This window comes from Schistocerca nitens, chromosome 11, assembly GCF_023898315.1.
Source record: "Schistocerca nitens isolate TAMUIC-IGC-003100 chromosome 11, iqSchNite1.1, whole genome shotgun sequence".
Taxonomy (NCBI): domain Eukaryota; kingdom Metazoa; phylum Arthropoda; class Insecta; order Orthoptera; family Acrididae; genus Schistocerca; species Schistocerca nitens.
The window spans coordinates 121938647-121959955 of record NC_064624.1 but is presented as its reverse complement, the minus strand read 5'-3'; the positions used below and the strand labels follow the sequence as shown (position 1 = coordinate 121959955).

Here is a 21309-nt window from a genome sequence, read left to right as displayed (position 1 = left end):
GTTCCTGAGCTCTCCTTATCCTTGATGTTGCCTATTTTGCACATGGACCACTCAGTTTGTATATTTTGCTTATGTTTTTCATAGTTCTACACAACTTCTTCCTTTTTTCTCGATTGATCTGTGTTCAGTTTTTCAAGGCCTATCCACCGTGCCAACTTATAACTAAATCTGAGGGGAGTGCGATGGGGAGGTTCCCTTGTAAGGTCCTACTGTCATGCTCTTACAGCCGAATAACAGTCCACTCTTTCTGGCATCACACACGGTTGACCCTGTCCCAGTCTCCGGGATACAGTTTTGGTCTGACTGTCGCCTCATCCGAGAAACAACAGAACGATTAACATTAAGCCGTCGGGCGTATGAGTTTGCGACTCTCCTGCTTCCATTCTTTCTACGGCTCTCCACAGCCGAGAGCCTGGTAGGTGACCTCTCTGTGCGATACTGCACTGTCTGTGATTGCACACACAGCGACTGTGGATGTGGGACTACCCTGCAAATGCTACCCTGCTCGATAGGTGACCTTACGACATTCCTGGGATGGTTGTCCGTTGATAAGAATGCCATTTCCTGTGCAGAACATGAGCATTATGACATCTGTTGACTGTTCGTATGATCATATTGTGAATTAGACATAGGACAGGGAAATAGCAGTTTGTTGCTATACTTTTGGACACCAGGGTATTTTAGTCCCTAACATTATTGCACGATACATGACCTCCTGAGATTCTCAGATGTGTGCTGTATTTCTCAGAAATGCAATTTGTTGGAAGTTATACTAAAGTGATGTACTACATGCAGGTGTAAACAAATCTATCTATGCTCTGCAAAACTGTCATGTCTGTCTGTCTGTTTGAACTTACTCCTCCGAAACTACGAGATGAATTTACGTGGGGTTTTCACAAGTAACATAACTGTAGCTTGGTGTATCACTGTATAGGATTTATTTCATCGAAATCCAGTCACGGAAAAAAATATACAGTATTGTGATTTTAAGTTCTAACTAAAACAATCTTGTTTGTCTGCTACTCTGTTTGTACACCTAATCTCTTTCATGGGGTTTTTACATGTAGCTTAGGCGTAGGGTGGGGGCACTGTATAGGGTTTCTTTAATCAAAATCGGATCATGAAAAAAGAAAGATATCATAATTGGAAGTTCTATCCATACTAAGATTATAAATGTGGACATAACTCCATTTGTTACCTTTCACTACTAATCAGCTGTACTGATTTTGATGGAATTTGGTACAGAAATAGCTTGAACACCAAGGAAGAACATAAAGAACATAAGCTACTTTAGAAAGTGTACAGTACAACAGACTTACTGGTTTGAATAATTTTATGCAATTAGAGAAAAATGGAAACCCAGTTCTAAGCAAAGAAGGGAAAGCACAAAGGTGGAGGGAGTATATAGAGGGTCTATACAAGGGACAATATTATGGAAATGGAAGAGGATGTAGATGAAGATGAAATGGGAGATATAACACTGTGTGAAGAGTTTGGCAGAGCACTGAAAGACCTGAGTCGAAACAAGGCCCCGGGAGTAGACAACATTCCATTAGAACTGCTGATGGCCTTGGGAGAGCCAGTCCTGACAAAACTCTACCATCTGGTGAGCAAGATGTATGAGACAGGCGAAATACCCTCAGAGTTCAAGAAGAATATAATAATACCAATCCCAAAGAAAGCAGGTGTTGAGAGATGTGAAAATTACCGAACTATCAGTTTAATAAGTCACGGCTGCAAAATACTAATGCGAATTCTTTACAGACGAATGGAAGAACTAGTTGAAGCCAACCTCGGGGAAGATCAGTTTGGATTCCGTAGAAATGTTGAAACACGTGAGGCAATACTGATCCTACGACTTATCTTAGAAGATAGATTAAGGAAAGGCAAATCTATGTTTCTAGCATTTGTAGACTTAGAGACAGCTTTTGACAATGTTGACTGGAATACGCTCTTTCAAATTCTGAAGGTGGCAGGGGTAAAATACAGGGAACGAAAGGCTATTTACAATTTGTACAGAAACCAGATGGCAGTTGTAAGGGTCAAGGGCATGTAAGGGAAGCAGTGGTTGGGAAGGGAGTGAGACAGGGTTGTAGCCTCTCCCCGATGTTATTCAATCTGTATATTGAGCAAGCAGTAAAGGAAACCAAAGAAAAATTTGAAGTAGGAATTAAAATCCATGGAGAAGAAATAAAAAGTTTGAGGTTCGCCGATGACATTGTAATGCTGTCAGAGACGGCAAAGGACTTGGAAGAGCAGTTGAATGGAATGGACAGTGTCTTGAAAGGAGGGTATAAGATGAACATCAACAAAAGCAAAACGAGGATAATGGAATGTAGTCGAATTAAGTCGGGTGATGCTGAGGGAATTAGATTAGGAAATGAGACACTTAAAGTAGTAAAGGAGTTATTGCTATTTGGGGAGCAAAATAACTGATGATGGTCGAAGTAGAGAGGATATAAAATGTAGACTGGCAATGTCAAGGAAAGCATTTCTGAAGAAGAGAAATTTGTTAACATCGAGTATAGATTTAAGTATCAGGAAGTCGTTTCTGAAAGTATTTGTATCAAGTGTAGCCATCTACGGAAGTGAAACATGGACGATAAATAGTTTGGACAAGAAGAGAATAGAACCTTTCGAAATGTGGTGCTACAGAAGAATGCTGAAGATAAGGTGGGTAGATCACGTAACTAATGAGGAGGTATTGAATAGAATTGGGGAGAAGAAGAGCTTGTGGCACAACTTGACTAGAAGCAGGGATCGGTTGGTAGGACATGTGTTGAGGCATCAAGGGATCACCAATTTAGTATTGGAGGGCAGCGTGGAGGGTAAAAATTGTAGAGGGAGAGCAAGAGATGAATACACTAAGCAGATTCAGAAGGATGTAGGTTGCAGTAGGTACTGGGAGATGATGAAGCTTGCACAGGACAGAGAGCTGAATCAAACCAGTCTCAGGACTGAAGACCACAACAACAACAACAACAACAGAGAAAAATATTTGTTCTTTGAAAAAGCTGCTTACTTTTTGACTTTTGATCTTTATTATATTTGTAAAAATGCTTTTATTGGTTGATACGTGCTGTGTGATATGATTCAAAGTGGTGAATATGATGCTTATACGAAGTTGAGTGTGTTTAATCCTTGCTCCCACACTGTTGCATAGTGTACATATTGTATACTGCATAGCTTCTTCAGTAGCACAATGCGTAGACATGCGCTCCTGCCCATACTCCTCTGTACTCACTGCTCTGCAGTGACGCTGCACGTGCCACTGCATCATGTGCTGGAACAGCTTGGGAAGGGGGAGAGCGGGATGCACATCACGAACTGTGATTACCCAGACAGACAGACATTTGAGGGCACCCAATTTTATTGCATGTATAATAAGCTTGCTTTACTCATCATCGCTCAACACATTTGTGAACACAGCAGCGGGTGACAGCTAGCCTTTAAGGCAATGTACTGACTGACTGCTAAGGATGGAAACTTGAAATCTGGAGAAGGTGTGGATCTTATACTGGAGGCATCATTTAAGAAGGGATTGTCCGAAATTACACTCCTAAGGGGTTGAAATAGGGGATAAAGGCATTTTGAAAGTATATCACTATTAACGGAATTTTGAACCTAGAGCTACGAAAACGGGTATTTGATATCTGAGTCAGAAAATAAAAAGAGTGTGTTTCAGCATTTTTTAAATTCTACCACTAAGGGCATAAAATAATGGGTTAAATTCGTTTCTTGAAAATAAATAATTACTGAAGAAGTCGTAAATGATATTTAAGGCTACATCTCTGACAGTTCATATTTGAATTTTTGGTTAGGGAAAAAAATTAATAATAATAATAATAATAAAATTATATGTTTGAATGTTTCTGGAAATTCAGCCTCTAATGGAGTATGGTAGAGGATGAAAACTTTTAAGAAAATATTTCGTTACATTAAAAAATTTTAAAGCTAAATTTATGAAAATTTGTATTTCACTTCTCGGTTAGATAAAAAGAATATTTGTTAGGGGATGAAAGTTGCTATGGAAATATCTCCACAAGAACACAAAAGTCATGAGCAACAAGAATATTTGTTGGGGGATGAAAGTTGTTATGAAAATATCTCCACAAGAACACGAAAGGCATGAGCAACAAAAACTGGACTACAGGTACAAGAATTGCTTTTTGTGCAGAAGTACATTCAGAAGAGACCATACTTAGATGGCCTTAATTAGCATTAAAACAAAAAGGGGGGGGGGAATATATTTCTGCAGCCAATACAGTGTGAAGCGGCAGGCACCAAGCTAGTGGTTATAACAGTAGTAGTAGTAATAATAATAATAATAATTATTATTATTATGATAAAGTATTTCATTGTTATCGAAAGCTTTGGTATATGTAGAATGGGGACGGAAATTTATATTTTTGGGGGTGGGGAAGAGACATTGACAAACTGTGCCTCAGAAAAATATTGACAACAAGGAAGTCCAGGAACACCACAATAACATTCATTGACTTCAAGAAGGCCTACAACTCCATAGATAGAGAAACACTCTTCAACACAATGTCAGAAATGAAGGTGGACAGCAAAACCAAAAAGCTAATCCAGGAAACATTAACAAATGCAACATCCAAAGTGAAGTTTATGGACAGATCTTGGAACCATTCAAAATCAAGACAGGAGTGAGTCAGGGAGATGGCGTGTCACCCACTCTATTTAACTTGGTTTTGGAGAAAATAATCAGGACATGAGACAAAGGAGTCAGTGGAGTAAAGATGGGGAGACACAAGGATAGAACCATCAATATAAAATAGCAATGATGGACCTCGGGGAAGATCAGTTCGGATTCCGTAGAAATGTTGGAACACGTGAGGCAGTACTAACCTTACGACTTATCTTAGAAGAAAGATTAAGAAAAGGCAAACCTACATTTCTAGCATTTGTAGACTTAGAGAAAGCTTTTGACAATGTTGACTGGAATACGCTCTTTCAAATTCTGAAGGTGGCAGGGGTAAAATACAAGGAGCGAAAGGCTATTTACAATTTGTACAGAAACCAGATGGCAGTTATAAGAGTCGAGGGGCATGAAAGGGAAGCAGTGGTTGGGAAAGGAGTGAGACAGGGTTGTAGCCTCTCCCCGATGTTATTCAATCTGTATATTGAGCAAGCAGTAAAGGAAACAAAAGAAAAATTTGGAGTAGGTATTAAAATTCATGGAGAAGAAGTAAAAACTTTGAGGTTTGCCGATGACATTGTAATTCTGTCAGAGACAGCAAAGGACTTGGAAGAGCAGTTGAACGGAATGGACAGTGTCTTGAAAGGAGGATATAAGATGAACATCAACAAAAGCAAAACGAGGATAATGGAATGTAGTCAAATTAAATCGGGTGATGCTGAGGGGATTAGATCAGGAAATGAGACACTTCAAGTAGTAAAGTAGTTTTGCTATTTAGGGAGTAAAATAACTGATGATGGTCGAAGTAGAGAGGATATAAAATGTAGACTGGCAATGGCAAGGAAATCGTTTCCGAAGAAGAGAAATTTGTTAACATCGAGTATAGATTTAAGTGTCAGGAAGTCGTTTCTGAAAGTATTTGTATGGAGTGTAGCCATGTATGGAAGTGAAACATGGACGATAAATAGCTTAGACAAGAAGAGAATAGAAGCTTTTGAAATGAGGTGCTACAGAAGAATGCTGAAGATTAGATGGGTAGATCACATAACTAATGAGGAGGTATTGAATAGAATTGGGGAGAATAGATATTTGTGGCACAACTTGACAAGAAGAAGGGACCGGTTGGTAGAACGTGTTCTGAGGCATCAAGGGATCACAAATTTAGTACTGGAGGGCAGCGTGGAGGGTAAAAATCGTAGAGGGAGACCAAGAGATCAATACACTAAGTAGATTTAGAAGGATGTAGGTTGCAGTAAGTACTGGGAGATGAAGAAGCTTGCACAGGATAGAGTAGCATGGAGAGCTGCATCAAACCAGTCTCAGGACTGAAGACCACAACAACAACAACAACATAGCCATTGTAGCAAATAACAGAAAAGAAGCCAAGGAAGCTCTAGAGACACTACACGATATCTCAGCCAAAACAGGACTACAAATCCCTTATGAAAAAACACAATACATGGACACAAAATCCACAGACATCCACTGGTAACAAAGTAAGGAAATGTAAGACAAGTAGATAGTTATCTTAGAACCACAAGTAGATAGTTTCAAATACTTGGGAGGGATTATATAGAAAATAGGACCGAACACAATATCCAGTGAAGAAAGATCACAAAACTACAAAAAGCATATAAACTTACATGGAACCATTACAGCAAGAGAAGGTATTTCCCTCAATGTCAAATTAAGACACTAAAGTACAATAGTCATACCAGAGGTCTTGTACACCTCAGAAATAATGGTTATCAAGGAAAGAATGAGAATTAAGGAGAAGGAAAAACAAGAAAAAAATACTGAGAAAGATCTATGGGCCAGTTCAGAAAGAGGGGATCTGGATAAAGAGACCAACAAAAGAACTGTACGAACAGACAGAGATGATTACAAGCAACACGAGGAAGAGAAGGGCAAAGTTCTACAGACACATAGTTAGGGTGGACGATAATAAATTGACAAAGAACATTTATAACGTTGTTGTGGTCTTCAGTTGAGAGACTGGTTTGATGCAGCTCTCCATGCTACTCTATTCTGTGCAAGCTTAATCATCTCCCAGTACCTACTGCAACCTTCATCTTCTGAATCTGCATAGTGTTTTCATATCTTGTTCTCCCCCTACGATTTTTACCCTCCACGCTGCCCTCCAGTACTAAATTGGTGATCCCTTGATGCCTCAGAACATGTCCTACCAATTGATCCCTTCTTTTAGTCAGGTTGTGAAATGAATTCCTCTTCTCCCCAATTCTATTCAGTACCTCCTCATTAGTTATGTGATCCACACATCTAATCTTCAGCATTCTTATGCAACACCACATTTTGAAAGCTTTTGTTCTCTTCTTGTCCAAACTATTTATTGTGCATGTTTCACTTCCATACATTCTACACTCCGTACAGATACTTTCGGAAAAGACTTCCTGACGTTTAAATCTATACTCGATGTTAACAAATTTCTCTTCCTCAGAAACGCTTTCCTTGCCATCAGCTCTCTGCTTCGACCGTGGTCACTTATTTTTCTCCCCAAGTAGCAAAACTCATTTACTACTTTAAGTGTCTCATTTCCTAATCTAATTCCCTCAGCATCACCTGATTTAATTCGACTACATTCCATTATCTTCACTTTGCTTTTGTTGATGTTCATCTCATATCCTTCTTTCAAGACACTGCCCATTCCGTTCAACTGTTCTTCCAGGTCCTTTGCTGTCTCTGACAGAATTACAAAATGTCACCGACGAACCTCAAAGTTTTTATTTCTTCTCCATGGATTTTAATTCCTACTCCAAATTTTTCTTTTGTTTCCTTTACTGCTTGTTCAAGATACAGGGTGAATATCATCAGGGTGAGGCTACAACCATGTCTCACTCCCTTCCCAACCACTGCTTGCCTTTCATGCCACTCAACTCTTTATAACTGCCATCTGGTTTCTGTGAAAATTGTAAATAGCCTTTCACTCCCTGTATTTCACCTATACTGCCTATGGTGAGAACTAATACAGTGAAAACCAACTGGGTAAAGGAAAACATGGAAGACCTCAAGAAACTGAACATATCCACAGAAGACATGAGAGACAGGGTAAAATAGAGGAGAGAAAAAAAAAAAAAAAAAAGAAAAGAAAAGAAATTTCAGCAACACCCAAAGAGAAGAAAACAGGAAAGAAGTGGACAGTAGAGAGAAAGAACAAACACAGTGACTATACATGAGGTCTGTTATCTGCTATAACCACGACTTAACTGGTATCATTCCATTTCATATCCCTACAAAGTGTTACAACCAGGTATTTGTACAAGTTGGCCAATTTCAACAGTTTTTATTTGTCGTGTGACTAGGGTCTCCCGTCAGGTAGACTGTTCAACAGTGACTCATTGATATTATAGTCATAGCACTCTACATTTTTTCGTTTTGTAAAGTGCACAATTTTTTACGTTTCTGAACATTTAAAGCAAGTTGTCAATCTCTGAACCACTTTGTAATCTCATCAGATCTGACTGAATATTTATGCAGCTTCTTTCAGATAGTACTTCATTACGGATAACTACATCATCTGCAAAAAGCCTGATTTTACTATTAGTACTGTCTGCAAGGACATTAATATACAACATGAATAGCAAGGGTCCCAACTCATTTCCGTGGGGCACACTCGAAGTTACATCTACATCTCACGATGACTCTCCATCCAATATAACAAGCCATGTCTTTCCTACCAAAAAATCCTCAATCCAGTCACAAAACTTGCTTGATACTCTATATGATCAAGGTTTCGGCAATAAGCGTAGGTGCAGTACTGAGTCAATTACTTCCCGTAATCGAAGAAATACTGCATCTACCTGATTGCCTTAATCCAAAGCTTTCAGTATGTCATATAAGAAAAGTGTGAGTAGGGTTTCACACGATCGATGTTTTGAAATCGATGCTTGGTTGACATATATTGTGTGAGAAAAGGGCAAACTGAGTTTCGCACAAACAGTGCTTTCTAAATCCGTGTTGATTTTTGGACAGAAGTTCTTCTGTCTCCATATTATACTCAAACTTATCTTAAGGATATTAATTTTTCAGGTTCATTCTTCTCCTGTTCTTATATACCTGTGCTTTTTTTCCAGTCACTTGCAACTGACGAGACATTCATGGTAAATTCAAGCTAAATAAGAAGCCAGTGCTGTAGAGTCAGTGCCTAACAACTTATCCCAAGTGGTTTGCTGAGGCCTGTAAAAAGTATCATTGTAAGTAAAAAAATTATGTGAAATTTATACAACTGCACAATCCTGTATTACTTCCAAAATTCTGTGTTGAGTGCAATTTTCACTGCTGTCACCATTTGTTTTGAGACATCCTTACTTTCAGATGTGAGACCTTCTTGCCTGGGAAGTTTAACATTAGTATCTGCTTCCGATCCTTTTTTATCCTCCTCCTAAAATTTTCTTGCACTTCCTGCATCGCCTCTATGGCATATAGCCTAGACACAATGGTGGTGAACTGTAATATCTGCCTTACAACCATCTTAACATTAACTTGGAACAGTACTTAAAATAAGGGAAAGGCAATTTTAGCCAACTGATGTGTGGAGCATAGAGACATGTAATGGAAAAGTGTGTTCACACTAGCTTTTGAGCCCTTGCGCTTTCTTTAGTAATAATATGCACAGTCTCACAGAAAACCACACAAGACACCCAAATGCACACACCTGTGGCTACAGTGAGACTGATAATTGATTATTAATTATTGAAAGCAGTTGCCCGGGCAGATGACTTCAGCCGCAACTTCACTATGTGGGCCATTTGGATGCTCCCTTCCAGCACGTGCTATGCAGTTGGGAGCAGTCTCTTCAGCATATCCTGCTCTCTCACAGTGCCCGTTGCCAAAATCCCTGCTAGCTAGTTTCCCATTGCCTCACCTTACGTTTTCCCCTTCCTCCTCTGTATAGTGCTACAACGATGAAAAATAATATTACGACGATGTCAAACCTTATTTTTATGATATAAAGAAGAATTGACGATTTTAAAAATGTTGTTATAATTTTATTATTTTTTGCACTCATTGAATCAAAGACTTTTTAGTGCACGGAATAAACTAGCATTGTTTGTACTACGAAACTATATATGATTGTTAAGTGAGAACTGATTCTATGTGAGACATTTTATCTGGGCGGATTTTGTTCTCATACTGGCCGGTAGAGAAAGAAAAGTTTCTTAATCAATGTATGTAATGTGAATGTATAAAGGCTATAAAAAGGAGAGAGAGAGAGAGAGAGAGAGAGAGAGAGAGAGAGAGAGAGAGAGAGAGATAATCCTTGTGGACAATCACCATATTGTATAAGAAAAGGTAAATACAAGTTATTCAAAACAAATATCTCTAAAGTCTTGTGTTTTCTAAAGACTGAAAATTGCGGTGTTTAATTTAAACCTGTCCTGAATAACAGCAAAGAACATTTATGTCGTCATATATTTTCTTAGTTTGACCACGGTCGTGATTTGCATGTTACTTTTTGTTACACAACGTGTTAGGAATATTTTCATTATACGCGCAAAAGTGCACACAGCTTTAATCGAACCTGCATCTTTCGGAAATTATAACTCTTTAATCAGTACAATTACGCGAATACCGTCTAAATCCCAACTGTGATCACAAAAGTGTTTCCTGGACCTGATTTTTATAAATGTGTGGGCTTGAAAGCGAACAGCATTGCACCATCGCTGGCTCGCAACAATAGAAAGAAAACAAAACAGGGGCTGAACAACTTTAAATTTTAACGCTGTCAGCGTTATGAAATCTGAATGACATAAGTTAATTAATTAAATATTAACAGGAAGAGAATTATTAAATTTTAAAGATTAAATCATAGCAATAATTTAAAGTTTTTCAGCATAATTACGTTTCTTTGCATTAGTACTTGAGTATCAGATACCATCATATCTATTTAAAAGACAGTGCGTAAATAAAATTGCCACCTTTTATAATTATTAAAGCAATTCATCTGTCCACACCAATCTTTTACGTCCGTATCATGTATTTCCAAATCCATATCATGCACTGTCTTTTTCACATAGCTCCTCTCCCACACCTCCTCCTCCCTCCCCCTCTCTCCCCCTCCCCCTCCCCCTCCCACTCTCTCCATCTCCCCCCTCCCCCTCTCTCCATCTCCCCCTCCCCCCTCTCTCCATCTCCCCCCTCTCTCCATCTCCCCCCTCTCTCTCCATCTCCCCCCTCTCCCCCCTCTCTCCATCTCCCCCCTATCTCTCCATCTCCCCCTCTCTCTCCATCTCCCCCCTCTCTCCATCTCCCCTCCCCCCCTCTCTCTCCATCTCCCCTCCCCCCTCTCTCTCCATCTCCCCCCCTCTCTCTCCATCTCCCCCCTCTCTCTCCATCTCCCCCCTCTCTCTCCATCTCCCCCCCCTCTCTCTCCATCTCCTCCCTCTCTCTCTCCATCTCCCCCCCTCTCTCTCCATCTCCCCCCTCTCTCCATCTCCCCCCCTCTCTCCATTTCCCCCCCTCTCTCTCCCCCTCCCTCCTCCTTACTCCCTCCCCCCTCTCACTAACCCTTTCTTTCGCCCTCTCTCTCGCTCCCCCTCCCCCTCTCCCACTCCCTACCCCCTTCCTTCCCCTTCCCTACCCCCTCTCCCCCTCCCTACCCCCTTCCTTCCCCTTCCCTACTATCTCTCCCTACCTACCCTCTCCCTCTCTCCCTCTCTTCCTCCTCCCCCTCCCTCTCTTCCTCCTCCCCCTCCCTACCACCTCCCTCCCTCCCCCCTCCCTCCCCCCCTCCTCCCTACCCACTTCTTCTTCCGTATGACTTATAAGCTATACCCTCTGTATTCCTTTAGTCTTGTTGTGCAGCCACTAGGTCATCTATCACAAGACCTGCCTCTATCCCGCTGTCTCCTTCTTGCGTCCTTCCCCGCCCCCTCCCCACCTCTCTCAACCTGTGCAACTGCTTTCAATAACCAATAATCAGTCTCACCGTGGCCACAGGAGTGTGTGTTTGGATGTCCCTGTTGTTGTACGTATGAATGTGTGTACTTTTACTGCAAAAAGAGTAAGAGCTGGAAAGCTAGTATGTATAATGTTTCCTGTTAAAATCCTATGCTCAACACAACAGTCTGCTATAGGTGAGTGGCTGCTTTTTCATTATTTAACACATTGTTCGGTCCAGGAAATACCATATTTTTCAGTATCAGATTGGTCTTTCTCACTCCCACTTCGTTTATGTAGATTACTCCTCCTGTCTCTTTTGGAGGGGAATTCAGAAAGTTATATACACATTATTATGCCAGGCCAAGTAATTTTTATTGAGTGCTACACTAGACTTCAAAGTGATACAGTTACATGGCACTCTTTTTCAATACAGTCACCAATTATATGAAAATGGTATCTGTTCTTTCGGACATGTCCGATGATCTTGCAACTCTCAAAGAATGAAATTACAATGGAATCCAGACCAGTAACTGCTACAGGCATTGATAAATATCAACAGTGACAGTTTATCAATGCCTGTAAGCAGCTAATGGCCTGGATTTCATTGTAATTTTGTTCTTTGAGAGCTGCAAGATCATCAATGGTATCTGTTCTTTTGGACACGTCCGAAAGAACAGATACCATCTTCATATAGATAAGGCTTACTGGCCAATGATCTTCTTCAGTGCAGATGCACTCACATTGCTCAAACTCCTACGGGAATCGGTACATTGACTACCGTGAGTAATGAGTATAGTGGGTGGGGGTGCTACAAATGTAATGTGTGGACAGTAAGTTGGAAATGTGGGTATCACAGGGAGCGTGCCAGAGATAAGTCCCTGCAGTTGCACTATCCTCTGTGTCCTCAATGGCTCGGTCTGATAGCCCGTCTGCCATGTAAGTGGGAGATCCCGGGTTCGAGTCCCGGTCGGGGCACACATTTTCGACAGTCCCATTTGATATTTATCAACGCTTGTAAGCAGCTGATAGCCTGGATTTCATTTTAATTTCATTCTTCAAGAGCTGCAATATCACCGACGGTATCTGTTCTTTCGGACATGTCGAAGTGGTACATCTTGCTCGAGACAATTCTATTCCGGTCAATGAGGCTCTGGGCCAAAGGTGTGTCTGGAGATACCCCGGACAGCAGTGGGACAGCAACCTGACTATCGTCCACGTTACAGCCCGACAACCTCGAGTGATGGTCTGAGGTGCAATTTCATTTCATAGTAGGATCCCTTTCAATGTCATCTGCAGTACCCTTAGAGCACAGAGGTACATCGATGATATTCTATGCCCCATTGTGTTGCCCTTCATGCTAAGCCATCCAGTGCTTACATTTCAGCAAGATAATGCCCACCCACACATGCTGAGAGTTTCTACTGCTTGTCTTCATGCTTGCCAAACCCTACCTTGGCCAGCGAGGTCGCCTGAATTCTTCCCAGTTGAAAATGTTTATAGCTTTAAGGACAGGTGCCTACAATGATCTTGAGATTTTGACATCTGATGTGCCAATTGAGTAGAATTCGACACAATATCCCTGAGGAGGACATCTATCAATTCTGACTATCACTTCCGAGCCGAATGGCTGCTTTTAGATGTGGACCAATGCCTAATTGACTTGCTCAACTTGTGAAGCTCTTTCTCTTCGATAAATCTTCCATTGTAATTCTTCAAGCTTTCCCAGTGAGGTGTTGTCATATTGATTAATCAGGTTTCTGCCGATTATTTGTGTCTTTCCTGCACGATATTGCAACTGCGTGACTCGCACTTCTTCAGGTTCTGTCTGATAGTGATTCCAGTGTGGAACGAGTCCGGTATTAGTGCCTACGTTGTGCTGGGCATTCCCTCTGCCATCCGCGCTGTGTCTGGCGCTCTGTCTGTGGTGTGCGCCGACCAATAGCAACGGCTGCAGCATTTTTTTCTAGCTGCAGCTGTTCCGAACGCTGTGGATGTACTTTGTGGTTATTATCCATTGTCAATATAGCTGAGTTAAGTTCTGAATGGCGTCCGAGCTGTGCTAGACGTTTTATCTTCAGATTGTCGTCTTTTGAGTCCTACTGTGAATTAGGACATTCTGTTACCGTGCTTGTCGTGTTGGGCATTCCGTTCGAAGTTTTTGTCCCCCCATGAGCAGCTGCAGCGTCATTTCCAGGCCGATTGTGTTCAAATCGTCTCTCGAGACTCGGAAGACCGTCCTCAGATACTTTGTCTGTTGTCTGAGGTGCAATTTCATGTACGTCCTTAGTTACATTTACTGGGCTGTCATCTCCAATTCCACCCTTATACTTGTGTCCCTTGGGGTCTGGATGTTGCGTCTTCAGAAGGTCGAGTGCTGGCTTCCAGGCCGAGCTCAGTTGGAAACCGGTGTCCCAGTTAATGAGATTCTCCACAACCTTAATCTCAATATATTCTTTGATGACACTGTCCCAGTATCTCCATGTTTGTGTTAAAATCTTGGTGTTTACCACGTACCGTGTGAATGTGGTATGGCATACAGCGGCCAGATGACCAGGACCATTGAGATCAGGTGCAAAGAGCACCTGAGATACACAAGACTGAGACAGAAAACCAAGTCAGTGATTGCCGAACATTGTTTAGAACTCAGCCATTTTATGAAGTATAATGATGCCAAGATTTTAACACACACATCGAGATACTGGGACAGTGTCATCAAAGAATCTATTGGGATCGAGGTTGCGGAGAATCTCGTTAACCGGGACACCGGTTTCCAGCTGAGCCAGCTGAGCTCAGCCTGGAACCCGGCACTCGATCTTCTGAAGATGCGACGTAGACAACATCCAGACCCCAAGGGACGCAAGTATGAGGGTGGAATTAGAGATGACAGCGCAGTACATGGAACTAAGGACGTACATGAAATGGCACCTCAGACAACAGACAAAGTAGCTGAAGACGCTCTTCTGAGTCTCGAGTGACGATTTGAACACAGTCAGCTTGAAAATGATGCTGCAGCCACTCATGGGGGCCAAGAACTTCAGACAGAATGCCTAACATGACACATCACGGTAACAGAACGTCCTAATTCACAGGAGAGCTCAAATGATGGCAATCTGAAGATAAAACATCTAGCACAGGTCTGACGCCATTCAGAACTTCACTCAGCTATATTGACAACAGATAATAACCGCAAAGTACGTGCACAGCGTTCGGAACAGCCACAGCTAGAAGAAAATGCTACAGGCATTGCTACTGATCGGCACACACCACGGACAGAGCGCCAGACGCGGCACGGTCGGCAGAGGGAATGCCTAGCACAACGTAGGCATTAATACCGGACTCGTTCCACACTGGAATCAGTATCAGGCAGCACCTGAAGAAGAGTGCGAGTCACGCAGTTGAAATACGGTGCAGGAAAGACGCGACTAACCGGCAGAAACCCGATTAATCAACATGACAGATCTTCCATTATTTTCTGAAATTGTAATAATTTGTTTTTCTGTACATGTACATCACATCTACATCCATGTCAAATCTGCGCTCAGGATTAACACATTGATTGTCATGCTGTGCACATACACTGAAGTGCCAAAAGTCATGGGATACCTCCTAACATCGTGCCGTACCTCCCTGCTCTGCGTAGTGAAGCAACGTGCTGTGCCATGGACTCGGCAAGTTGTTGGAAGTCTGTACAGATATACTAACAAGGGAACCTCCCCACTGCACCCACCTCAGATTTAGTTATAAGTTGGCACAGTGAGTAGGCCTTGAAAAACTGAACACAGATCAATCGAGAAAACAGGAAGAAGTTGTGTGGAACTATGGAAAAAATAAGCAAAATATACAAACTGAGTAGTCCATGCGCAAGATAGACAACATCAAGGATAATGTGAGCTCAGGAGCACCGTGGTCCCATGGTTAGCCTGAGCAGCTGCGGAATGAGAGGTCCTTGTTTCAAGTCTTCCCTTGAGTGAAAAGTTTATTTTCTTTATTTTCACAAAGTTATGATCTGTCCGTTCGTTCATTGACGTCTCTGTTCACTGTAATAAGTTTAGTGTCTGTATTTTGTGACCGCACCGCAAAACCGTGCGATTAGTAGACGAAAGGACGTGCCTCTCGAATGGGAACCGAAAACATTTGATCGCAAGGTCACACACCAACCGATTCCTCCACAGGAAAACATGTCTGATATATTCTATACAACACTGGCGATGGCATGTGAAACACGTGACAGGAATATGTTATCGACCCACCTAACTTGTACACTTGGCGAATGGGTAAAAAGATTCTTGTACCTTGCCTGATTTAGGTTTTCCCAAAAAATTGATGAAAACATAAGAGTTTGTCACTTAAACTGCAACAAATGAATGCAACAGTTTCACAGTCGCACAGTTTTCCCTGTGCTCTGTCAAAACATTAGTTTTTACCGTTTTCAAATTTTTCTGTGTGTAGACCGTCAAATCCTGCATGTGTCCAAGCAAATCTGAACATGTCCTGGAATTTTGGAGAGCGTAGTTGATTATGTGTGAGTGCCTGAACTTTGATAATTGTCTGAAAATAAAAAATTAAACTTTTCACTCGAGGGAAGACTTGAACCAAGGACCTCAGCTGCTGTAGCTTCAGTGACAGAACACACCTTATGCTCAGTTTGGGATGAATTCGGCTACTGGCTAGATGTTGTCCGTGCAGCCAATGGAGGACATATGGAACATTTATGATAGATTTTTATAAACTTCTGTCTTTTCTGAGTAATTTAGTATGCAATTTGTTGGTGTTGAGCCCTTCTTCCTAATAAATAATTCTATTCAAAATTGTGTCATTCTTTTTGGGCCACCCTGTATTTTGTGTCCACAATATTGCTGCCATTTGTATATGTGCTTATCACTGTCTCATGACTTTGGCACCCTCAGTGTGTGGCTGACACCAGCTTCCAACATTCAGGCCAACCACGCATATCTGACACTGTAACTTCTGCAACCAATGAGAAATTCCAATTTTTCGTCCCCTGTGAGCAATTGATAGATGTAAGAAACAACTTAAAATATGAATAGCATTTATATAACATTACAGGTATTGTATTTTCTGTCGTGTTTCTCAAAACATTCTGAGCATATACACAGCTGAAGAAGGCAGTTGCCAAAACACGTAAACCCTTCTTGCTTTCTTTGTGGTGACATTCCTTTCTTTAGTTTGTTTTGTTGGCAAATAGCAGAAGGTACGCATCCGATGAATTTTGTAACTTTTTTAAAAATTTTCTTTGTTGGGGCATAGTGAGCTTTGCTTACTTTTTCCACACTTTAAAAGGGAAGGCAAAACAGTGATTCAGCATTTTTCCTTCTGAATGTTCTGATTCTGGTTTGTGACTTTGGTCTTTTACTTGAGTCAGGTACACCTTTACAGCAGTTATACGTAGAAGATACTCCAGATCATGGGACAAATCACTTTGTTTCTGTGCTTCTTGCACTTCATCTTTCTTTATATTTTTCCATTTGGGCATTTCTGTAGATACAAAACTTGTACACACATACCTTTTACCTGTGCTGTAACAAATGGTGAACACAAATAGACTACAATCATAGCACAACCATTATATCTCACTTTATTGGCTGTTGGAGTTAGTCACACATATTCTAAATGCAAATATAAAGCAGTGTCTCGAAAAGAATGACCCGTTTCATGACAATCAACATGGATTCCTAAAACTTCAGTCAGGAAAAACTTAATTTATGAAAAGCATTTGACTCAGTATCATATGAACTCTTCATAATGAAATTACTATCGTATGGTATATCAAACAATATTTGTGACTAGATTGAGAATTTCATGCATTTCACAATAGTTTTCAGTATGGTTCTGCTGCAGATACTCTATGTGATCAAAAGTATCCAGACACCTGGCTGAAAATGAGTTAGAAGTTCGTGATGCCCTCCACCGGTAATACTGGAATGCAATATGGAGTTGGCACACCTTTAGCCTTGATGACAGCTTCCACTCTCGCAGGCATACGTACAGTCGGGTGCTGGAAGGTTTCTTGGGGAATGGCAGCCCATTCTTCACGGACTCCTGTATTGAGGAGAGGTATTGATGTCGGTCAGTGAGGCCTGGCACAAAGTCAGCATTCCAAAACATCCCAATTCTGTAGGATTCAGGTCGGGTCTCTGTGCAGACCAGTCCACTACAGGGATGTAATTGTCATGTAACCACTCCACCACAGGCTGTGCATTACGAACAGGTGCTCAATCGTGTTGAAAGATGCATTCGCCGTACCTGAATTGCTCTTCAACAGTGGGAACAAAAAGGTGCTTAAAACATCAATGTAGGCCTGTGCTGTGATAGTGCCACACAAAACAACAAGGAGTGCAAGCCCCCTCCAAGAAAAACGTGACCACACCATAACATCACCGCCTCTGAATTTTACTGTTGGCACTACTCACGCTGGCAGATGACGTTCACACACAACGTTTTTCCATTGTTCAGTCGTCCAATGTTCACGCTCCTTACACCAAGCGAGGCATCGTTTGGCATTTACCTGCGTGATGTGTGACTTACGAGCAGCCGCTCAACTGTGAAAACCAAGTTTTCTCACCTCCTGCCTAACTATCATAGTACTTGCAGTGGATCCTGATGCAGTTTGGAATTCCTGTGTGACGGTCTGAATAGATCTCTGCCTATTACACATTACGACCCTCTTCAACTGTGGGCGGTCTCTGTCAGTCAACAGACGAGGTCGGCCTGTACGCTTTTGTGCTGTACCTGCCCCTTCACGTATCCATTTCACTATCACTTCAGAAACAGTGGACCTAGGGATGTTTAGGAGTGCGGAAATCTTGCATACGGACGTATCACACAAGTGACATGCACTCACCTGACCACGTTTGAAGTCCGCGAGTTCCGCGGTGTGCCCCATTCTGCTCTCTCACGATGTCTAATGACAACTGAGGTCACTGATACGGAGTACCTGCAGTAGGTGGCAGCACAGTGCACCTAATACGAAAAACGATGTTTTTGGGGGTGTCCGGATACTTTTCATCCCATAGTGTATGTTGTGGCGTAACAAGCTAGTCACGCCACACTGAGGAGGAAGCCGAAAGGCACGCGTACACACATGCCGACTGGCGTCAAGTCTGGAACAGGATACGTATTGAATACTATAAAGAAAATACGTATCTTTGGAATATACTTAACTTTTAATCAATCCTTGTGATACATCTCTCTTGACTATACAAATGAGACTCGTAAGATACATGCACTGTGACAATTGGCGCCTTGCTAAGTCGTAGCCATTAACTTAGCTGAAGGCTATTCTAACTGTCTCTCGGCAAATGAGAGCAAAGGCTTCGTCAGTATAGTCGCTAGCAACGTCGTCGTACAACTGGGGCGAGTTCTCGTACGTCTCTCGAGACCTGCCGTGTGGTGGCGCTCGGTCTGCGATCACACAGTGGCGACACGCGGGTCCGACATGTACTAATGGACCGCGGCCGATTTAAGCTACCACCTAGCAAGTGTGGTGTCTGGCAGTGACACCACAGTGTATATTGTGTACAACTTATAAAAAACAATTATACGACCTTTGTTGTGCACTTTATGGAAAAATTAATGTTTGGTGCTGAAGAAGTATTTCTTGCAAAGCTGCATGGCAAACTGTAGTCAACATTTTTTCTCGTACACTGCCCCACATTAGTGAAGTTTTTAGACAGTTTGCTCACGATCATTTTCAGCTAATGCCAGTGCCGAATCTCCACCTCAGAAAATATGCAGTGCTGGATTGAGCCAGAACAGGACCTGCAGCAAATGCTAAGAAGAGGCCTTCCATTTGCTTTAGGCCCCATTGTTTAGGATATAAAATAAAACAAGACTTTACTTTGTTCTCAAGACAGTATGTATATTTTCTTGAATGGTGAACAAACATTCTTCTTCATTCTTCACGCGATCAGGCCCAGAGGACCGCGCGCCACCACAGTCGGAGCTCTCCATCCGTCTCTGTCTTCTGCTATCTGTCTCCAGTTTTCTGTGACTCCCAGCTGCAACAGGTCTTCTCTCACTCCATCGATCCACCTCTTTCTAGGTCTTCCCACTGGTCTGCTGCCTGACGGGATCCAGTCCATTGTGATTTTGGGCCATCTTGTTGACTCCATTCTAACAACATGTCCAGCCCATTGCAGTCTTTTGCTTCTCATCACTCCCAAGATGTTAGGCTCCTTGTACAGCTCTTCTAATTCAGTGTTATGGCGTCTTCTCCATTCTCCAGTAGTCTGATCTCTGACTGGTCCAAATATTTTCCTGAGGACTTTCCTTTCAAATGTTAGCAGTCGCTCAAGGTCTCGTTTTCGAGTGCTCCACGTTTGAGAACCGTAAAGTACTACTGGCATTATTAATGTCTTATACAACCGTAGCTTTAGTTGTTGCGAGACACTTCTACATTGTAATATAGGGTCTAGAGAGTGATAGTATCTGTTTCCCGCCTGCAGTCGTGCTTTTATCTCTGCTTCAGTTGATGTTACTTCTGTAAAAAATGATCTGAGGTATTTGAACTCTTTCACATGTTTATACCTGGTGTTGTTCACAATTAAATCTTGAGAGTTCTGGATCTTTCTTCCTATGGTCATATACTCTGTCTTTTCAGAGCTAATTTGTAGACCGATCCTAGCTGCCAATAACTCCGAGGTCTGGATACTTCTCTTCAGATCTTCTTGTGTGCCTGCTAATAGTGCAATGTCGTCTGCATAGGCCAGATATGTAACATTTAAAACATAAATTCTTTTTGCATCCTGAGAAAATATAAACACTTCCTTACTCCAATAACACTTTCAAATAAAAATTAACTTTATTAAATTTGTGCAAATTAATGAAGTTACATAGTGATCGAATTGAGGCTTTCAAGGCTAAGAAATTAAAATCAAAGTAAGAATTTATGTAAATCCAAATTAAACAAATAAAACTAAAACCCATGTTCATTTTGATAAGGATAAAAAAATATATGATCCTGTAAGTACTGAACATGCAGTCTTTAGCTTATGAGCGTAGAGCCTCAGACACTCATGGCATAGAGCTCCGGGTTGAACTAGTGTTTTTATTGTTTTGATCTTTTTTGAGAAATTATTTTTGTGATGTTTTTACGATTGGGGTCCACCAGGTTTGATGACTGAAATGTGTGAAACCTGGCACCCAGTCCTACACCACTATGAGGATAGTTTCATAAAGTCAATCACACCTCTGGTGTTTTAGTGCAAATAAACCTTTACCGTATTCAGAAGTACGAGTAAATGAGTTATAACAATTACATTTCCTTGAGAGATGATATGAAACATCAATAATTGATACCTACATTGTGATATACATTGTACGTAGAACCCACATTTTTTAAACTTGTTAACATTATAAGCAAACTTTACTCTGCATTGCTTCTTGTTTTCCTGTCTGCAGTCACTTGATAGGATTGTATTTCACTCTTATTAACATTTTACACTGTTGTTAAATATTAGTATTGTATCCTATTAGCCCACAGCAACTGGCAAAGAAAAGCAGCACAAAAGATATGCAGAAAATGTGAAACTACAACACTTTATACAATAGTCTATCGACAGGAAAGGAACCTTCATTCTAGATGGCCTGTATCAAAAGTGGGCCGACTGTAAGAAAAGTAAATACACTGTTGAAGGAATAAACGACTGTAATAGTAGATGTACAAAAATAATGTGGTATCCTTTAATTACCTTCTTATTGCTATCAGTGGAACCCGATTCTAATTGATC

At 41.4% G+C, this 21309-nt stretch overlaps 1 protein-coding gene across 5 annotated transcripts in view; it reads left to right on the top strand.

Moving 5' to 3' along the window:
* The window catches only part of LOC126212854 (histone acetyltransferase KAT2A), a 390973-nt gene that overhangs the window by 41907 nt on the left and 327757 nt on the right, over positions 1-21309 (top strand). For all 5 annotated transcript variants that reach the window (XM_049940289.1, XM_049940288.1, XM_049940286.1 and 2 more), the window contains one exon: positions 8752-8871. The gene's annotated coding sequence lies outside the window, so the exon portion shown is untranslated. The remainder of the gene's footprint in view (positions 1-8751; positions 8872-21309) is intronic.